This window comes from Nipponia nippon, unplaced genomic scaffold (assembly GCF_047370975.1).
Source record: "Nipponia nippon isolate SJK-2023a ecotype South Korea unplaced genomic scaffold, ASM4737097v1 scaffold_7, whole genome shotgun sequence".
Taxonomy (NCBI): Eukaryota; Metazoa; Chordata; class Aves; order Pelecaniformes; family Threskiornithidae; genus Nipponia; species Nipponia nippon.
In genome coordinates, this window is record NW_028262391.1 from 42,259,087 (window position 1) to 42,276,269 (window position 17,183).

The 17,183-nt window shown below is 39.5% G+C and overlaps 2 non-coding genes across 4 annotated transcripts in view; both read left to right on the forward strand.

Annotated features, from left to right (window-relative positions):
- LOC104013300 (uncharacterized) overlaps nucleotides 1–16,699 on the forward strand; it is a 31,551-nt gene extending 14,852 nt beyond the window's left edge. For 2 of the 3 annotated variants that reach the window (XR_015700626.1, XR_015700628.1), the window contains 4 exons: nucleotides 13,499–13,590; nucleotides 14,669–14,770; nucleotides 15,599–15,724; nucleotides 16,223–16,699. This is a non-coding gene — a transcript (uncharacterized LOC104013300). The remainder of the gene's footprint in view (nucleotides 1–13,498; nucleotides 13,591–14,668; nucleotides 14,771–15,598; nucleotides 15,725–16,222) is intronic. The other variant, XR_015700627.1, reaches the window with a different exon arrangement.
- Nucleotides 3,551–3,624, forward strand: TRNAT-AGU (transfer RNA threonine (anticodon AGU)). The gene has a single exon. It is a non-coding gene; the product is annotated as a tRNA-Thr (tRNA).
- Nucleotides 16,700–17,183: the final 484 nt, after the last annotated feature.

Sequence of the window (17,183 nt, forward strand, 5' to 3'; positions counted from 1 at the left end):
AAAAGTATCAATTAACAAAAATTTGAGAATATGGTTAAAATTGGTACATGAAAGGATTTTTTGGTGTATTTTAGCAATACTTAAAGCATACCAAACAACTAGAAAAATGCCTCAAATTTTTTGTAAATAGTTTCACAAGTAGTGAATTGGGAATCAATGTTACGTTGACTCTGATACAAGTGGATTAAACTTCACGAGTATGTGTGTAGTCAGCAGAAATACTTATTTGTACCAACTACGGTGGGTTAATAGTTCACTTAAAATTACTGTTATGTACCAATTTTCCTTTCTTTTTTATTTTTCTTTCTACATTTCTCCTTTAGTCAGATAATGGTCACGTAAAAAAAAAAAAGTCAACAATAAAAGGCCTAAACCACCTAGTGATTATCACAAAGACAGAACAGCTAAAAACTGGATATCCATCAAGCCACCCAAAAAGTAAAGTATGATACTGTATTAGCTGAAAAAAATAAAATCACAGTTCACGTAAAATATAGTTCTTTTCAGGAAAACAACTCCAACCCGTTCAGCACAAGAATGAATTTTGAGCAGCGCTATCTGTGTCAAGTTTACAACAGCTATACACACTCAGTGCATCTCAAAAATCAGGCCTAGATACATGTGTGTATAGAGAGCGGTACTTTCATGAGTTGAAATGATGCACATCTGTCACAGATGATTAACTGAAATGCCATTTTTGTTATATTTGCACCAGTGTGAAGAACATTGAAAAACCTTTCTTATGCCTGCAGTGTAGTGACTGAGATGATATCCAAGTGTGTATTCTGTTATCTGTCTTCTCCAGTGAGAAAAATTTTGCCATTGCCACCTTCTGTTTCTCCTGATGTTTAAATTCATCTTGCAGTCTTGGGATGTTAACACATTTAAGTATAAATTGAGTGTCTGTCCATCTTTATGTAATACACATATAAAGCTAAGACTTCCCTCTAACCTTGCTCTACCGTAATATTCTGTATGAAGAATAATGAAATACATTGTACTAATCCGTTAAATAGCTGTGACGTATCAGGTAAAGAAGAAAATCCCCAGGAGCAGAAATCTTATTTATGCTGCATGGTACTAGAGAATAAAATTACTTAGTTGTCCTTTGGGAAACTTTAAACAATTTTAAATGAATGCACTAGTTCCAAGTTCAATTTACTAAACAAAGTATGTGGATATGTAAATTATTGGCAGGTTTCCTTCCATTCTTTAGATAAACGATTCTTCTTTACTATGGCAAGCAAAGCATCTTTGCTGTCAGTGGACACCAGAAAGAGTTTTTTGAGTAACACCATGAACTTTTTTCTAACTTGTCATCCCCCTTACAAAAATTTGGTAAAGGAGCTTTCAAGTGTTGAGAGTAAGTTGTGGTTCGTGTCTGACATGATGTAGCACAAATTAGTTCTGTGTGATAGAGGCTCGCCCCAGCAAGGAGCGTGATATTTTTTTCTGCCTTTTCTTAGGAGCAACCCTGAGAGGATTATATCTATTCAGTATATGTGAGAATGTCAATTAATAAAAGATTAAGGGTTTCAAAATGTTTGGAAGCCTTATTCCTAAAAATAATGTTTCCAACCTTTTCAACATTTTTTTCTAAAAGGAACTTAAAGTGGGGAAAATAGTTGGAACTGGGCATGTGACAGCCTGGAATGCAGTCAAGCTGTAGAATACGAAGAAATCTAAGTAGGTAGATTTTTTCCCGTGTTTAATTATGTGAATTGTGCAGCAACAACTACACTTGAATCCAAGGTTAAATGAAAAATATTTCTAGGGAATAGTATGTTTTGTACAGATTTATGGCTTTGAATAAGTATTAGGTGATAAATTGTATTATTTTCCAGTGTTCTTTTCCCCTCTTCACTCCTTAATTAAATATTATTGTTAAATTAAATATTGTTTTGTTACAGGGGCTAAAAGAAAATGCTGTGTTTACACTCCTCGTTTTCGTTTTTTTTTTTTAACAGATCACATAAAATATGCCTGTTTTATAGTTGAATTAATTTGGCTTTAATGTAGTTAGTAATACTGAACTAATTTCTGTATGTTAGAAAAGATTAGTCCTAGAGTAATTAATGTTGTATTAGAATTGAAAGTGTTCTTTGTTTCTTTCTTTACCCTTTTCAGCTGGAAAAATCAAAGCTCTAATTATTTTCCGCTGAAACAGGAAAAAAAGCAGTTGCTCTATAGAGGCTTGGTGCATTTTGCATTTGTAATGTGAATAAGTTGGAAATTTTCTTTTGAAGGCATCCTCTTTCTGTTTCCCAAATTGAGATAACCAAGGCAAAATGCATTCTTACATTCTGGTTTTAATAAAATCAGTAAGTTTTATTACTTATTGCTGTTTTCTGTCCACTGCCATCACCTGTTTAGTGCTTGGGTGCCATGGGAGTCAGCTTGTCTTCAGCCCTGAACCGATCTCGCCTGCAGCGGTAGGCTCCTATTTGTATGCAGCAGAGGTTTTGTGGAGAATGTGATAATTACAGACCCTTCATCAGATGGAGTTTTATCTGCATTTTTTCTGGCTCTTGTACCCCTGTAGTCTAATTCACTCGGTGGCTGTTCTAACCTGATGAGAAAGTTTGTAAGACTGTTTTAGACCAAGTCAGCATGGCTGCCCTTCTGTAGGAGTTATTTGAAGAGTAACACCTGTAAGTTGGCCATAAATATGCCTTGGATGCCTGTTGAATTGCCAAAGCAATCTCTACGCTTTGCAGATTCTGATGGCGCGCCAGGTCTGTTCACGAGGGTGACCCTTTCCCGATGAGCGCGGGCTGTGGGCCAGGCCCCGCGTGTTGGCGGCCCGTTCCCACCTGGTCGCACCGCCCGGTTCTGTGGCGCGTCCCCCCTTGCTGCCCTGTGCGGGTGACGGGCGGCAGCGTCGGCTGGGTGTGAGGAATTCCGATTAGCTCTGTAGAAAACTCCCCAACGTGCTTTTTCTGATTATTGAGCTTGTACGAACACGTGCGTGGTCGGCCAGGCGCTCCAGTGTTACGTGCGTGCACAGATCATAAAGCACATAAGCAGTGTGTGCGTATGCATATCGTAGTTTAATTTCTCCTTCATTGTATGTGATCGCAGCGTGTAATCGAGGCCTGATCTTCCCTTGGTGTCTTCTGCGGTGAGCCTCGGGCAATCGAGACTCTGTGCGATAAGGCAGGACTGGAGCCTAACAGTAAGCAATCTTGCCTAAATGTTTTTTTGAAATGCTGACATTTATGTATTTTCTCTCAGGCTTTGCGTGTGTTGTGCCGAAACAAACGCTAGCGTGTGCGCGCCGTTTACACTCGCGCACCGAGCGGTAAGTCTGGCAGGGCCGCGGCCGCAGCACAAGGCGCTCTTCGCCCCCCTCAGCTGCAGCTGCCGGTCGGAACCGTGGCAGGAGCTGAGCGGAGGCCGGTGCTCCCGGCCGGCCAGGGCAGTTCCGGGCGGCGCGGGGCCGCGCTGGCAGCGGGGCCGGGCCGGGCCCGGTCGCGGCGGCGGTACCGGCGCAGGCAGCGGGGCTTGGGGCCGATGTATTGGGGCCGCGCGGAGACGGGGTTTATCGCCCGGCGCCGTGGCTTAGTTGGTTAAAGCGCCTGTCTAGTAAACAGGAGATCCTGGGTTCGAATCCCAGCGGTGCCTGCGCGGGGCGGTCCCGTCTTTTGCCCGCGGGCGCCGTTTTACCGCCGCCGGGCGGGGCCGGGCGCTGCGGGGAGGGGGCGCGCGCGGCGGCTCCGGTGCTCCGGGAGGGAAAAAGCCATGACATCAACAAAAGTCACGGTGTCGCCATTCGGGCGCCCTGTGCGTCCTGGGCTGTGCAGCCCCCCGCGCGCCTGACGGGGGGGCGTGCGTCCCCAACCGCCCGGCCCTTGTGCACAGAGGGACCAGAAAATGCCTCCCTCGAATTTCTCTTTCTTCTTGTCGCCAGATCTCCAATAGCCTCTCAGTTAGGTAAACGAAGCTGTTCTTTCTTTCTTTTTTTTTTTTTTTTTTTTTTCTCCCCTTCCCCTCTCGTATAGTCTGAGTGTCTGTCGGCTAGGCGTCTGATGCTGAGGCTTTGGCCACCCGTCAGCGCCGAGACCCGCTTCTCACCTCTTCTTACGTGCTCCTGTTAGGTAAAGGCTGGCTTTTCCAAGTGAAAGCTGTAACGAGTGCGCTGTGCTGTTCTCCATGTAATCAGTGACACAGCAGAGGGACAGAAGGTTTTCCTAGGCATCTTTAAAAATCAAAGGCCAAATCCTGTCCTGCTGGGCTTGTGAATTAGGTTCAGTGAAATTGTTCCAAATTTGTGTTACTGTAAACAAAGGCAGATTTCGTCCTCGGATCTGAAGACGAAAGGCTTAAAACCTATTAACGCAAGTCCCAGCCTAGCAGCCATACCCTCGGACCTTGTTTTTGGCTCACACAGCAGTGATGGGAGTAAATGGATTCAGAGGCATATTTGGAGGATCAGGTTTTCAGGACTCAGATCTGCGGCCAAATCACAGCAGTCAGTAGCCCCAAATGCAATGTGTAAGTCTAATGCCCGGGATGAGCATCTTTGGTTATAACATTTACCTGCAGGAATCTTTCTTTGAGTAGTATTTTACTGTAAAAATACAACATAGATAGTGTTTGATATGTGATAAATACAAGTAAACCATAATTGCAATTTGCAATTATGTTTTTTTAAGAATTAGGAGTATCTTGGGATTAACCTCCCATAGATTGGCATTGTCTAAAAGAAAACAAAAAGTACTAGAGTTTAAGACAATTGGAAAGTGCAAATTAAGGAAGATTTGGAGAAAAGAAGCTGGAGTGACTGTCAGCCAGGTCCCCTGCTGCTCCTCAACCAGTGGCAGTTTGGATCCTGCAAGAAACAAGAATTTTGAAAATAAAAATCTTGTGAGGATGTTTCTGTTCCTTTGACCTTTGTAGCTGATACAAAATCACATAATTTTCTAGCACTGATTTTGAGCCACAGATGAGGTGCAGAGTCCATGGACCTGTGGAATTTTAGTATCAAGAAAACCCAGCAGTTTAGTGTCAAATAAATCCTGTGGTCACGAACAGTGAGACCACGGGACCAAACTCTGCTCTGGAGGGAAGGGTTGGCTGGGGCACCTGCCGCTGCGCTGGGCGGTGTGTAGGGGAGAGGCGCATCCGTGGCCTCCCTGCGCGCGGACCCCACAGCCTCTCCTCGGGATTTGGGTGTTGGGACAGCATTTGCTGGACACCTCTTTCTTTCCTGTTAGGGCCCCGCTTCCTCTACTTGCAGCTTTTTTGTGCATTAGGGGAATAGTGCCTGCAAATAAGAACAAAGAAAAACAAATACTCTGGTAGTTTTTGCACATGCTGTTTGTGACCAAACAGACTTGTTCTCAGCTCTTGCACCGTAGAGAGAGCGAGCTTAGGGGTTCTTTATTCTGGATATTTGTATGTGCTCTTACTCTGCTAGTTTCCATCTAGTTTCTGTTCTTTAGCTTGTAGATGAGATGTTAATAAGCATCTAGGAGTTTGTATCAAAATCGTTAACACTCTTTTTTTGATGCATCAGCAGGAATGGCATGATGAGCCAGCCAGGATGGCACCAGAGTGGGCTGGTCACTGTGTACTTCAACATGGGCACCCTAAAAAAAACCCCTCAAATTGTTGAAGGAAGGAGAGCAAAATTGGAATCTGAATCAGTTCACAAGCATAGACCTGATTCATCTGGATTCTGTAAGATTGACTCCATTTTTTATATATTAGTCACAAATACAGACCCCTGGTTTCTGTAATAGATTTCTAGGATGATCTGCATACTTAGGCAGGAAGTAATATTTTAAGCCAATATATAAGCAAATTGAGTGAACTGTGGCTGCTTTTTTTTGGCATAGATTTAGTGATATAGAAATACATCATATAAGTTACTTGTTTTGGCTCATACTTGCATGTTTTAAATATGTATTCAGGAAATCCCTTCATCTGACCACGGAGCTTTCACTGACTGCCCAGGGGGTATGGGAGAAGGGCCTGCTGTGCTGGACAATTTGCTGTATTGCTTATTTGGGTAACAACATTAATAAGAAATTCAACAACATGAAATTCACTTAGCTGTGCCTGTTCTCCTGACAGTAACAATATCTCAGTGCTCAGTTATTTCCAAGATTTGCCACCAGCCTTTTCCTTGTAGACGGGCCTTGGATACTTTCAGACTGTAATATGTCAGCCTAAAAAGGTATATGTCCATCTGCTTTCCTCATTCACTTTTTCCAACGTTTTGCACTACCTTTCGTACTTTGTGTACAATTGCAAGGAGGAAGGGTAAGTGCTGTCTACAGAGCATGTAAAATTCAACTGTCTCCAAAAAGGTCGAGTTTTTTGAGTGTCTGCAGGCAGGAAATATGGGTAGCTTCCAGTTCACAAATGGAAGCGCTGCCTATGCCTGTTGAAATTGGTCTCAGTTTTGGCTGAGCGCTACATCACCTCACTCATGTGCCTTGCAGAAGTAGTCAGCTGGACTATTCAGTCAGTCCAGCTAACTTCAGTGAAACTACTCCCATACAGAAGTTTTTTGCAGGATTAAGGCCTTTAGCTGTTCTTTTGTTACGAGTAATATTTAGTTCCTAAGTTGAGAGCTAGAGCAAGAAACCCAAGAAACATACTCATCAATGAGATTGTGTAAAGTGTTTTAATGCATGTGATAAAAACCCAAACCTCTGTTAAAATGTCAGAATACTAGTCATGTCAAAAAGATTCTGCATTATTTATCATGTGAAATTCTACAAAGATACGTTTCTAAGGTAGTTTAAAAGTACTAAACAAATCACTAACGCTTAAGTTACGTGCGCATGTCGAGTGTGTATGGTTTTTTTGGTTTTGTTTTTTCTTTTATGTTTACATGTGGGAATAGGCCAGATGAAGGCCACTTAAATCTAAAGTAAGATTGTAGGTACAGATTTGTCAATAGTGTTAAAACTGCATTAAAGCTTATATGTGGTTTGCCAGGTAGCAGGTAGTAACAGCTGTCTTTGCAAAATATTTGCATTTTTATTTTTAATGTGATCTGAATAAGCTTCCTTCTACTCCCCACCCAAATGTTATACCGTCACATCAATAACCAGTGAAGTAAAGTGGTTGTACTCTGTATACAATCATGTCATCAACTGCTCTAAAATACAGCAAGTGGTGCTCATAGACCCCCTGGCCCTTACACTACTGGTATTTGCAATTTTGTATTTGAAAATACACATATAATCAAGCGCGATCTGTTTAATAGCCAACAAGGAAGAAAGCCTGGTCAGACCAACCTAGCGCATCGAGAGACCTGCTCTTTGGCTGCTGGTCAGCTCTGGACACGCTGCTCTTAACTTTTGATCTCTTTTGCCATCTGCAAAATTATAATAATACTTAGTGATCTCACAGAGTTGCTGGGAGAGTTAATTAATGTTGTATGAAGCACTTTGAGCTTTTGGATAAAATCAATATTATTAAAGCGTTGTTTTTATTTTTCTTCTCAGTAAGTTCAGTCTTTCTGCAGTTAGGTCATGCTGGTACTAAGCCTCTTCAATAGTGCTGGCAATGTTCACAGATGCATTGGGACTGTTTCTGGGAAAAGGGGCCTGACTGACTAAATCTCATTGATGGGGTAGAAAATCAGCTTGCAAGTAAAACTTTTGAAGGGTTTAAGTAAAGGTGTTCCTTGAAAATTTAGTATGTAGGACTGTTTTAGTCTTTTTGTTGAAGGTGCTTATTAGCTATTCAGATTATTTTATGTTTACCTACAGAAATGTATGTAATACATGTTTTTACAGGCCAGTATTTTTCTGTCAAGAGACTTTTCCTTTTTTAGTCTCTCAAAATATTGCAACATTTTGCATGAAGGTGTGTGATTATTGTATCAATATAGGATTGATATTGCCTGAGAAGAGGTAAGTGCAATAGGTAGCTTATGACGAGTATTTAGAAAATACTTTAAGATCTTTCTAATTGTAAAAAATGCTGCTTTTTGATGCCAAACCCAACCAAGTGGCCACAATCTGTAAGAAAGGATGCATACCATATTTCTTATGACACGTTCCCATAATGACTGCCTCCTTTAAATGGAACAAATTAACAGCTGGTAAAGACAGGGAATCCTTGCCAGTTAGGTATGATAAACTAGAACCTTTTGTAAAAGCATATTAAACGAGCTCGTATACGACCCTGGCCAATTCATGCGATAGACACAAATCCCTAGAATTGTTAATTGTGCTCTGGTCCACAGAGCATACAGTGTTTAACATTTTTAGAGCTCTAATCAATCTCTGAAATCATATTAAGGTGGAACCAAAGAATAATTTAATTGCCAATAGCAAGTATACTGTCTTATTATTTAAGCTGGGAGAGTAAATCCACCTGCCTTTGAAAACTTGGGATGAAGTAAACAGTGTAAGTTCTTGAGCAGTAACTGTTTGGGTCCTCTCTCTGAACATTACACGTAGGTAATTTAACCATGATTTTCCCTAATGGTTCCTAGAATGCACTGTGTTTTCTTAATCATTACTCACGTTTACCTTAATTTCTGTAGCTTGTGTGGGCAAGGACAAAATATGTGAGATGTGGATTCACGAACAGGTCAGGAGGCTCTGGGTTGTTCACATGTAGTCTGTAACGAAAGCCCCATGCAAGTAGTACAGTGCCGTCTCAATCTCCGCAGAAAGATTTTCAGTTTAGAAAGGCAGAGTTTTTATAATTAAATATGTTGCCTCTGTATATTCAGTGGCTGTTTATGTGACGCCTGCCTTTGACTTGCTCTTGTGTGGTTTAAATACTAAACATGCAAAATACATGCCAAAAGAACTTGGTCAGGTGGCTCCAGTGCTCTGGCCTGAACCTGCTTAATGGTTTTCACATAACGTTCTCATGTGTTACGAGTTGAAAGTGAAGCCTTGTCTTGAATTAGTCGAATGAAACACTTTCCATCTGTAATAGAAAAGACCATAGCTCCAGGCTTTTATGAAAGCCTTAAAAATTAACTTTGGATGAATAAATAAAATATCTTTTTATGTATGTAATTGGAAGAGAATTTTGTGTTCTAGCAGCTTTTCATGCTTTATCCCAGTGGTGGTGAATTTACTGAGGTGAGAAAGAGAAACAAGGAATCCGACTGCCTGTATATTCACAAATAAAATATGTTTCCTTTTGTTTTCTAACAGCAGCTACATCACTGGAAAATACGTTTGAATTAGAATATTTATTTTTTAAATAGGAGACTAAACTATTGAAGTAACAGTGCTTTATAGAGCTCTGGATTGGGCCAAGTGAATTTTAAAGCCCAGGAACTACATTTTGAGAGGTGTCAGCTTAGATTCTAGCTTTGTTCTCAGCTGCTGCTGCTGCAGTTTTTCCCTTTTGGTGTCTGACATAATTTGAACACTCAATATTTGACTTGCATGTGTAAGGTGTACACCAGAGGTGGAAAAAGATGATATATTGGCATACTTTATTTGACTTAACCACAGGATATACAGTACCTCTAAGGAGCTGTAGGGTAATAAATTTAAGTTATCCTGGTAAGTGTATTTTTAATAATCTTTTATCTTAGACAGTTGGCAAAAACTCCATAATTTGTACCCATTATTGATTTATAGCTGAATCAGGAGCACAAAACTAACCTGTTTTTGAGCATCAGCTGCTGAGATTCTATCAAGGTGCTATAGAAGAATAACACGTGAAGTAATATCTCAACAGCTTAGCATTTATATAAAAATAATGTGAAATGGCGAAATAAAAAGCCAGGGTCTGACATTTTAAAGAATTCTCCAAGTGGCAGGAATTGCTCTGGAAGATCTTTTAACTCCTGTGCTGTTGTGACTAATAATTTTCCTAGGAGTTTCATAACCAGCTTGTTCTGTGAAATTGTATCCAGAACATGTCACAGTCATGGTGACTCCATGCTACTGACTCAGTGAAGGTGAGTACGTTGTGTCACTTAATATAAGAAAATAACCATGCTCAAATTGAATCAGACCAAAGGTGCACCTAGCCCAGTGTCCTCTCTATGACCATGGCCAATAGCACGTGTCTAGGGCAGAACATAAGCATAGGGCAAACATGCAGTGATATTTTGCCAGGATACCCTACCAGCCTCTGGTGATTTCCAGCTCAGGTCTTGAACTCTCGCATACAGACCTGATCAAATTTAATTTTTCATTTCTCCGTGTCTGTGAATAGGAAAAAGTGAAGTGACTCCTGCAGGCAGATGTGCATATCAGAGACATCTTTATCATAGGGACAGTTGCCTAAAGAAGGAAAATATTAGAGGCAGTCAAATGTTTAGTGGCTGTTTATTGCAGCAGTGACTATAGGCTTAGGGGGAGATATTTTCCAGTTTGCCTGTGAGCTGGCATTGCTGCCTGCACATTATTCGCAAAGATTTGGGTGAAAACAGTTGATGAAAACATCGAGTGAAGCCACATTGCCTGTTAACCCCAGTTTGTAAGACTGCCCTTTCGTATCGCCTGACACGCTGTTCTGTGATGTGTCATGCTTCGACAGGCATGTCCAGTTACACAGTGTCATGCCTGTATAATGTGATGCGATGTATGTGTCATGAAAGGATTTGCCAGAGTGTAGTATGTCAGCTCTGAACTTTGGGGGCAGGGGGGGATGGGACGGGGATGACGGACACAACTGTTTGGGATACTGTAGTCTGCATATTGGAAAACAAAGACACTTTCCAGTTACTACTTTGCTGCTTGTAGAAAAATTTGGGATGGATGGTTTAATTTGTAACTAATTTGCAGAAATGATACCTGTTACTTGCAGGCTCGTTGTAAGATTTCCATCGTCTATTCTTACAAAATAAGACATTTTAATGTCACTGCATATTGAGAAGAAAGTGACTTGCCTCCCTCATCCAGCAGATCAGTCCCTCATGTATTCTGCTATTGATATTTACAGTCCAAACTGTTATGGAGGTAAAACAGGCCTGTGAACTTAGAGGCAGGCATCCCATAGTCTCACTTAAAAGACAGAAAACACAACAGAGGGCAGCAGCAGAGAGAGTAAGAGATGGGCACTGAGCAATTTACATTCTTCCCGTTTAGGACCTGTGTTGCTCCATTCTCCAGTCAACCCAGCTCATAAGTACACCTGAATAGAAGAAAAAAAATGTTTTTAAACGCTTGGCTGTATTTCAGTTCAGAGTGAAAACCAAGATTCTTCAAGCAGGGAGACAGGTTAGCTAGAAAATGGCAAATTGTGTGCCTTCCTGCAGCAAAATGAAGAATTTTTCATTCAAAAAAATGTGGCTGAAATCCATGGCAACAAAATGTGGGGTTCTGTGGGACCAGTGGGAGAAGTGAGGCCGTTTTGGAGATGTTTTTTGACCACTCTGAAAAATGTAGTTTCATTAGCTATGCTTGGCTTGTGTTGAGAAGTTTTTCTTGAAGGTGTTTTCACTTCTCATGTTTTAAATGTATATTGCCTATCTTGGCAATTTGGATTTGTTTTATTAGATGGTGAAGCCGTTACAATTCAGTTTATTTTCAGCTTAACCTTCTATTTCCATTCCAATAGGGTATAAATGGATTAATAAAAGGGTATACATAAAAATTAATTTTTATGTCTTGTTTTTGTGTGGGAGTGGTATAGATTTGAAAGCTATGCAGCCTAACGTCACAGGAGACCCATGTCCTAAGTGTGATCCAGGTGGTGTGAAAATGGACTTTGCAGTAATAAATACATGTCTGTAAAAATGTTGCCTAAAACTCTGTTACGTGTATATAGCCTTATTGTTCATTTTGAGAACTAGTTTAAAAACAGTTACCTTGAGCAAAGGGCAACTGTTGTTAACACCTATGAAATAAAATCTACAATGTTAAGGCTTCATACGTGTACCATTCCTGTTTGGCCAAAGAGCCTTTCAGTCCTCAAATGGGTTGAAATGTAGTATATTTTGAAGGTATTTATTAATGGCTGTGGTCTCTGCACATCTCTCATTATGATTAAGGTAGTGAGGTGCAGATGTTGCAGATGGACCTGTGGAACCTGCAGCACGATCCGTGCAGGTGAGTGCTTTGCTCTGGGTTCATCTGCATGAGCCATGTTCCAGGACATTGCTTTTCTAATCCCGGAGAGGTAAGATTGCACAGGCACATGCATACTACTAACGTGGTTGTGGGAACTTCTGTTTCATGCATTGGAAAGGCCAGCATGCAAGTTATAATGTGTTCAGCAAGAACAGAAAAGCCAGCAACTTATCTCTGGTTTAAGTCATTTGAAAGATAATGCCTGAGGTATATGAAACAGGGAGGCAACTGTTCTTCCTTTTTGCAACAGGTCTTTTCTTTCCTTCAAAAAACTGTAGTTAAGCTATAATTAAGGTTTAGATATACAATGATATTTTTAATATTAGTTGGTGAGGTAATGAAGAATTGACCTCACTGACGTCAATGGCAGAACTCCCACTGACTGTGCTGTAGTCAGGTTTTCATTCAATAAAAAGATAATAAAGAATCTGATTCATAATGAAGGGAGGAAAAGATGAATCAACCCAAGCTGTGTGGGCAGAGTCTTTCCTGTGTTATTAACTGTGCAGTGCCATCAAAACAACAAGGTCTGTCCTTATCTACTGTAGAATTTGTGATTATTCTTTGCTTACATACGACTAAACACAATTAGCCCTCACGTTATTCCCACCAAAGCGTGTGTTGAGCTCTCATTGTTGTCAATGGAAACTGAGTGCTGAGTTTTTCTGAAAATCTCTTGATAATATTTTAACACAGGAAGTATTTTGAAATTGTCTGAATTGCAGCTTTTTTAATACATAAAGGTTGATTAGGTATTGTTTCTGGATGATTTTTTAAACAAATGTGCTTTTTAGTATGTATACTGTATACGTTAAAAATCTTTCTCTCTTATTCTCCTGTGACAGCAAAGTGTAATGGTCAAAACTATCGTAAGAGCAAATAATATACCTATAATTTATACCTATAATTTCATTTGACATATCTTGCTGAATGAACATACTAGAACATCATAGCCCAGAAATAATTTATTTCAGTGTCCCTAGTTATTATGGATTTGGGTTAATATTTGGAAAAATGTCTGATATAAACTATTTAATTAACTTTGTGTGTTTATTTCTGATTAATTATATTATACATAGTGCTTTTCTGTTAGACTAAATATTTACTGTCAGTAACAGAAATTGTCAAAAACATGTTAAGTCAGTTCTGTTTGGCCAGCCTGAAGTGGCTATTATTTTCAGTACTAGACCTTTTTTTTTTTTTAATTAACATTTTAATTTGCATGTCATTTTCAGGCAAAACAGACTCACTCAGTTTTTTCTCTGGTATGGATTATGCTCTTTTATTCAGTGCTTCTCATGGTCATTTGACTTATGTTTATATAATAAATATCATAGAATGCTTTGGGATGCATTTTCTTAATTGAGCAGGGTATCAATATCCTATTATTTCCCTACCTTTAAAGCAACCCAAACCCAGTCCTTGTACAGTATTATCTATATTAGCTGGGTTCTAAACTTTGTTCTTTTGTTTCCTAATAGAATGTCCTTTAAAGTGTAAGAGCTGTGTGTCCTTAATCACTGTAACTGCACACACACATGTGATGAAGATTGGGATTATGCAGGCTGTTCAGGTACCGTTATCACATGACATCCTTTTCTTTTGCCTGAGAAAATGTAGCCAAGGTATTTCTAGCATATTCCTTAAATGAAACTAAATATGTAAGGTTTGCATATTGAATGAAAAAAAAAAAAAAAAAGCTCAAGATTTTTACTTCTCAACTCTAACCAGCTGAAAAGATATACAGGTCTCTGTGTCTTGCAGTTCTTTGACTACCCAGAAAAATAAACTATTCGGTGAATAGTTAACTTGGGGCACTTGGTCAAAATGAGTCTTGGTTGCCATGGCCAAAATCTGCCCCCGTTCTAAGCAGCAAGAACAGGATGAACTTCATGTGCTCCTTTAATATTGTTTCCCATGAGGTCAATTGCCATTTCTTTTGGCAGTCTCTCTGGCTGCAGTCTGTGGAAACAGAACCTGGAAGATTAGGGGAGAATTAATGAATTAGTAGTTGCAAACACAAATTTGGAATGATTAGAGCCCAAGGCTGCTATGAGTTAGTATATCTCTTAAAAAGGTGCTAGTGAGACCAATAACATTGTAGTTTAGATGCAGTGGTCCAAATTCAGTGTTACGTGACTAGAAATAAGAGAAGGATTTAGTCACTTCTTTTGTACCATCTTGTTGAATCTCTGACTTAATAATTTCCAAACGATTTCACATAAATTGATTATGCAGCTGCTGCTGGTTTCCATTTTTCAGCAACTCCGAACGCGGGGCCCTCAGGAGAGCATAAAAATAGATTGGGGGCTGTCTTGGCACCACTGGCTTTAGGCCTGCCTGACACTGATCATAGCTAATTTGGCTGCAGAGCTCTTGGTTGGTACTGTACAATCTGAAATTGATCCAGATCTTTGCTCTGTGTCTGTTCTTCCCTGTGAAGAACTTCAGGAAGAATATTCAGTAATGACCACTGGAGTGAAAATTGCCTATAAGGAAGACAGCATACTTTATTCAGTAAATACAAATATTTCTGAAACAAAGTTATATTGTGCTTATGTTAAAATTGTGAATGCTTGCACATCAAGATTTATGTATCGCTAATGTTTTTTTGCATTAACTTGTTGTCCCCTAAACTCTGGACGTTACAGAGCTTTGCAGACATTCTACCGAGCCCTTCTGTGCTGGAATGCATCAAGTAAATTGCCTGCAAATACAGCTAGACTTGTGCCGAGCTAAATGTGGGCACTGCAGTGAGTAATTGTAATTGTTTCCAACTGGGATTACTGTACTTTCAGTAAATCTATAGACATGGGATGAAATATTTAAAATCGCTTGGCAGTTAAATATTTGCTAGTGTGCCTCGCTTTTGAGAAATAGGAAGACTTTGTGATTCATACCTCTGTATCATTGCAATCAATGGGCACTGCTTTGCCATTAAGTTCAGTGAATGTAGGATTGAGAACGAATGAACTAATCGGTATACAAGAGTTCTTTGAGATAGAGGAGACAAGAAGAATTGAATTTGTGATTGCTACACACCTGTGGCTGTGGAAATGGATCAATGCCGTGTTTGCTAATGAAAAAATGGTGTTAAATTTTATCTCTTTGGATCACTATTTTTTTCAAGCTAGTACAATGCCATTTTTATGGACATAACTACCACTATTTTTTTTGTAGTTAGAGCAGAAGAGCATTGCATAAGTAAGATTAAAAAAATAAAAATTATCGTAATTACTGTCACTTACGAAAGCTGACAAATTACTGTAGCAGAATAGTATTTTAAAATGCATAGGTTTTCCGAAGTTGCATGAAAATTATATGTGAGCTGCCATGTTTTCAGTGCTCAACAACATGAATGCATAAAATTATTTTTGTTCATTTGTTCCAAGATGGTCTGTGAATAATGATAGATTCATAAAAGCTAATTACAGTGAACTCCCAAAGCAACTGGTTGGTTGAGTTAGTAACTGAAAAATCAACACAACCTGTCTATAAATGATTCTGACAAAGTGAATACAAATTTAAGTATAAACAAATTTTTATTCAAATAGGTTTTAAAACTGATTTAATCTTCACAGCACCTCCCCAGACATGGACAAACCCAAGAATATGCTGCCATGGGAAACAGTGCTATAATGAAGGATATTTGAACACTGATAGCTGTAAATGCATATGCCAGTCTGGGTATCATGGGAATTTCTGTGGTATGTATATTGCATTACCCTGAACTCCTCTCAAATCTATACAAGATCAAAGTACTTTTCTGTTAGCTACTTTTAATTTAGAAATTGTGACCCTGCTGGTTCTGTCTACCAGTTTGACTGCTTTCTGTTCAAGAGAATTCATAAACATGTAATGTATAAATTTAGAGAAACCCATCTATAAATTGGTTTTTGTTATTGTTGCCTGTTGCAGTATTCTCGTCCCCCACAAGCCCCCCCCCCCCCCCCCCAGCCCCTTTGGAACATGTGCTTACTTTTGAGATTTCCCAGACTGAGAACTCTGTACAGAAATTATATATTTAGGAAAGGTAAAATTACCTTCACATAATTCTGATTTTAAGTAGGTACCATTTTGTAACATTCCCGTTCATCTGCCTACTACTACAGATACTGGTGGATATTATCTGAAGTTGTTGTATTGCAACTTTTTTCAATTTTATTTCCTTATTTCTGTTAAAATAATATTTTTCATTAATTTAGTTGGCTTCTCTGTCTGGCACCTTCATCTCCCACTCAATTAAGGGAATAACTGGAATGTTTTGACAGCCACGTACAAACTCCGGGAAGGGATGACATCTTGGGGCAGTAGTGCATGCAACCACGCTACTGTTGCCCTCAAGGATAAATAAACAAGTGTCGGCTCGGGAGAAGTACCATTGATCCCCTGTGAGAGGTTGATGCATATGAAAGAGGATCTCGGATGACTCTACCTTCAGAAAAAGGGAAGTGCAAGGGCAGGAATTTTCTCATATTTTCCTTGACTTTGTCTTTCAATTTTTGCCAAATATTTTACTGCCTCTGCTGGGCATTGTATTTACATATGATGGTGTATTATAAAAATGTATACAGTTACATGGTCCAGGTCTTAAATTGTGTGAAGGATTTCTCAAAAATCTCTTGAAAGCTTTTTTCTGAAAACAAGTACCAATGCTCTGTTAAAACAGTTTTGATCCTCTAAATCACTAGGTATCCTCATACTCTTTTTTTTTTTTTTCTCCCCCCCCCTCCCTCTCTCCAGGCACACTTGTAGACTATGTATATATGAATCCACGGGGCTGCTGTCTTGTTCGTTCAGCTACTTTCTTATGATGTGGTTCTTACACAATTGTTGCAATGATTTTCCCTTCACATTCTTCAGCCCATTTACTACAGGTTCTTCTTTTATTTACATGATTTGGTCAGAACGTACAACTGGCATCCCTAGCTCTGCTGCACAGACTGAGTCATAGTTAAAGGGTACATTGGATTATGGCGTTTTCTTTATGCAAAAGAAAATTTGACTTCATGGTTTTAAGCTCCACTGAAGGCTGAAGCAGCTTTGATTCTTCTGCAAATCTCTGACATGAGTTTTGTTCCATGGTTTATGTTTATCCTCTTTTTTGTTTTGTTCACCTCTTTCAGTAATGTGGTCGAATTAGCATGCTGATTTGTCAAAATGTTA